Here is a 4,773-nt window from a genome sequence, read left to right on the forward strand (position 1 = left end):
CCTTAAAAAATATAACAAGCTAGGCAGTGGTTGTGCATGCCCCTAATCCCAGCACTTAGGAGGCAGAGGCAGGTGGGTCTCCGTGAGTTCAAGGCCAGCCAGGGATACACAGAAAAACTGTTTCTTCATCTTTCCCACCAGCCTGCAGGAGCAGTGTAACTATTTCAAGTCTATGGGGAAAACAGTTCTCGACTATGAGACTGCAGAGGCACTATATCACAGCTCAGGTATGGAGGCCAATGCTCTCATGTGAGCCTAGAGAAGACTCAGATCCTCATAGTCAGCACCTATGACATCAAGATGATGTGTAAGCAAAAGAGCTCTGGAGAAACTGGGCACAGCGATACACATCTTTAATTCCAGCACTTGGGAGCAGAAGCAGGCTGATCTCTGTGTGTTTGAGACCAGCCTTGTCTGTGGAGTAGATGTCAGGCCAGGCAGGGCTATCTAAAACCCTATAACAACAACAGAACACAACACAAAACCAACCAACCCCAATCTACCTCTTGAGAATTTCTCGTGTCTCCTTTGGCCAAGCTCAAAGCAGAGAGCCTTATCATCCCCCAGAGCCCCACCTCCCTCCCAGCCATTGGCTAACTTTCCATGGTAGTAGTCCAGACAATGCCTTTGTCCCAGTGCACATGTGTGGCTTTAGAATGTGGCTCAATGTTCATAGCTCAGCAAGGTAGCTAGTGTAACAAGGACACCTGTCTGGGATTAGAGTCTCCTTGATGTCCTAGATCCAAGAACTTGGGGCAGTACATAAACTTTAATGTGGTACTGGGAAACAACAAGCATTAGGAGTATGGGAGTCCTCAGGCCTTAGAGGGTACTTGGTGCTGAGTAAATTGTTCTCTTAGCGAATGATCACAGGGTCCACCTGTTTGTGTTTTAGAGGCTTCTATGGTCCTGCGTTTCCTGAGAAAGCTCTGGCTGGGGTTTCTTCTAGCCTCTGATCCCCTGCAAGGTGAGGTACCACAAACAAGAAAGGCTCCATTAGGGCCTGTTATCTGCTGCTTCTGAAAGGGCAGCTGCCTTCTTTTCAGGGTCCCAAGGCTGCTTTGGGATATTCATGCTCTCCCACCAGCTGCAGGGGCATACTTCCTGCTCCCTAATCTTCCTGCTCTCTAATCTCATGTGTACTCTTCAGTGACACTCGAGGGCCTAGGCCAGCCCTTTGACACAGTGCTAGAGTCCAGATGTCCTGGAACATGAGCTACACACATGCTCGCGCACGCACGCACGCACGCAGGCAGGCACAGTGCCACCGATCAGGGGATCAGTGGCAGAACTAGCTGGATACTGCAGGATCCTCTGGGGGAAAAAGTGTCCCAGGCTCTCTGTCAAGAGTGGAATTTTCTGTCCCAGGGTGTTATTAAATGCACTGAAGTGTCAGGTGTCTCCTCCCCACCTCCTCCCGTGCTCAGCTCAGCTCAGCTTAGTTACCATTCCATAAAGAGAAGTGACAAATAGCAGTGCCAGCTCTGGGCAGGTGCTTTAGTTACTCTGTAGGAGGGGACAAAGCGCCCAGCAACTGCAGGAAGGAAGGGTTCATTTAGTCTTTCAGTCTGAGGGTGCAGTTCAGCATGGTGGGAAAGGGGTGGCAGCAGAGGCCTGAAGTGGCTGCTCACACTGCTCCTATAACCAGGAAGCGGAGAGGGATTGTTGGCTATAACCAGGAAGTGGAGAGGGATTGTTGGCTATAACCAGGAGGTGGAGAGGGATTGTTGGCTATAACCAGGAAGCGGAGAGGGATTGTTGGCTATAACCAGGAAGCGGAGAGGGATTGTTGGCTATAACCAGGAAGTGGAGAGGGATTGTTGGCTATAACCAGGAGGTGGAGAGGGATTGTTGGCTATAACCAGGAAGCGGAGAGGGATTGTTGGCTATAACCAGGAGGTGGAGAGGGATTGTTGGCTATAATCAGGAGGTGGAGAGGGATTGATTGTTGGTGCTCTGCTCACTCTCTCCTTTTGCTTCAGTCCTGGACACAAGCCCAAGGTGCTGTCCATCTTAATTAACTCAATCTAGGAACTCCTCAGACATGGCCAGACATTTGTCTCTTTGGTGACTCTACATTCTATCAAGTTGAAACTATCTATCCCCCATAGCGGGAAACCGTAGGCCAGCCAAGGTCACAGGCCCAGGAGTCAGAGCAGGAAGGCAATCTGGTATAGTGAAGAATAGAAAATTACTGGCCTCTTGTGAGAACATGAACTTTTTACCTCGGAGCCCACCCCCTCCCATCTAGAGGTTGTTCTCGGAACACTCCTAAACTTTTCACCCCAAAACTCCTCACCCTAAAGTTCGAAAAAACTGTTCCAAGAACATTTTTGAGATAAAGGCCTCCTGAAACAACCTCAAAATGAACCGGGTACATTGCCAAATGATAGGACATGACTCCTTAGTTACGTAGGTTCCTTGATAGGACATGACTCCTTAGTTACGTAGATTCCTTTGGCAGAACTCCCTAGTGATGTAAACTTGTACTTTTCCTGCCCAGTTCTCCCCCTTTGAGTTTTACTATATAAGCCTGTGAAAAATTTTTGCTGACCTTCGAGACTCCTCTACCCTGTGCTAAGGTGTATGAGTTTCGACCCCAGAGCTCTGTGTGCTTCCATGTTGCTGCTTTATTTCGACCCCAGAGCTCTGGTCTGTGTGCTTTCATGTTGCTGCCTTATTAAATCTTGCCTTCTACATTTTATGTATGGTCTCAGTGTCTTCTTGGGTACGCGGCTGTCCCGGGACTTGAGTGTCTGAGTGAGGGTCTTCCCTCGAGGGTCTTTCATTTGGTGCGTTGGCCGGGAATTCGAGAATCTTTCATTTGGTGCATTGGCCGGGAAACAGCGCGACCACCCAGAGGTCCTAGACCCACTTAGAGGTAAGATTCTTTGTTCTGTTTTGGTCTGATGTCTGTGTTCTGATGTCTGTGTTCTGTTTCTAAGTCTGGTGCGATCGCAGTTTCAGTTTTGCGGACGCTCAGTGAGACCGCGCTCCGAGAGGGAGTGCGGGGTGGATAAGGATAGACGTGTCCAGGTGTCCACCGTCCGTTCACCCTGGGAGACGTCCCAGGAGGAACAGGGGAGGATCAGGGACGCCTGGTGGACCCCTTTGAAGGCCAAGAGACCATTTGGGGTTGCGAGATCGTGGGTTAGAGTCCCACCTCGTGCCCAGTTGCGAGATCGTGGGTTCGAGTCCCACCTCGTGTTTTGTTGCGAGATCGTGGGTTTGAGTCCCACCTCGCACCTTGTTGCGAGACCGTGGGTTCGAGTCCCACCTCGCGTCTGGTCACGGGATCGTGGGTTCGAGTCCCACCTCGTGCAGAGGGTCTCAATCGGCCGGCCTTGGAGAGGCCATCTGATTCTTCTGGTTTCTTTTTTGTCTTAGTCTCGTGTCCGCTCTTGTTGTGACTACTGTTTTTCTAGAAATGGGACAATCTGTGTCCACTCCCCTTTCTCTGACTCTGGAGCATTGGAAGGAGGTGCGGGTCAGAGCCCACAACCAGTCGGTGGAGGTCAGAAAGGGTCAGTGGCAGACCTTTTGTGCCTCCGAGTGGCCAACGTTTGGAGTAGGCTGGCCACCTAAGGGTGCTTTTGACTTGTCACTAATCGCCGCCGTCAGGCAAATTGTTTTTCAGGAGGAAGGGAGTCGATGTCAGGAAATAGCGTTTGGCTTGGCTGGTTGTACAAGTCCAGGCGTGGACGAGTGTGCTTAGAGATACTGGTGTCTTCTTTTTCTCTGTTGCTATCTTGTTTTTGTTTGTGGTTTTTGTCATGAGACACAGACACTGTACGTCAGAGGTAAAGTGAGATCCCTCCCTGTCTGTATGTCTGTGTGTCTGTGTGTCTTGTTCACTTGTGTGTCCTCCATTGGACCACCTTCTGATTCTGTTTTGTTTTTGGTTTGTCTGGTTTCAGGTCTGGTCTTGGTCCCAAGGAGTTGACTGATTATCTTGGTTTGGTTTTAGGCCGGTCTCAGGTTCTGGGGCCTTCCCATGGAGACAGGTCCATTTGGGTTGGTCATAGTGACAGTAAGCTTCTCTGGAAATCGCATGTAAGATGCCCTGTATTAGTCTTGTTTGTGTTTGTCATTTCTGTGGTACTGTGATTCTATAGTGGTTGCCTGAAAAACGGTTTCTGTGTGTGTCTTTTTTGTCTCTTTGTGTTCGGACTTGGACTGATGACTGACGACTGTTTTTAAGTTATGCCTTCTGAAATAAGCCTAAAAATCCTGTCAGATCCCTATGCTGACCACTTCCTTTCAGATCAACAGCTGCCCTGCCTCCCACTCCAACTCCAGAGAGCAGCCTGCGGGTCACAGTGGTCCCGTCCATGGACCTGGAGCCTAGGGGGAAAATGAGTTCAAAAATCCGGAGCAAATGAGGAGTGGTCCCTGAGAAGTCAGTGGCCTGAATGTTGTGGCTGCTGAAACAAAAAGAAGAGGAGGCTGTGCGAGTAGCCGGCCAAGAACGCTGCAGGTTCCCAGGCAGCTTCTCATTCCCCTGTCCCTCCCATCCCGTCTCTTGTTAACAGAAAAACTGCTTTCACTTTAAGATAAGTGCCGGTTGCAGCCAGCTGTGAGAGCTGCACTCCCGTCTCTGCTCTAAAGTTCCCTCTTCTCAGAAGGTGGCACCACCCTGAGTTGCTGGCAGTGAGTCTGTTCCAGGTTCCAGTGAGGGAGGCATCCGCCCACTTGGGGCTTCTGTCCAAGGTAAGGAGCACCTGTGAGTCTAACTGCCAGGCTCTGATGGGGGTCTCGTCTCTGTGGGACTAG

The sequence above is a fragment of the Mus musculus genome, chromosome 15 (assembly GCF_000001635.26).
Source record: "Mus musculus strain C57BL/6J chromosome 15, GRCm38.p6 C57BL/6J".
Classification (NCBI taxonomy): domain Eukaryota; kingdom Metazoa; phylum Chordata; class Mammalia; order Rodentia; family Muridae; genus Mus; species Mus musculus.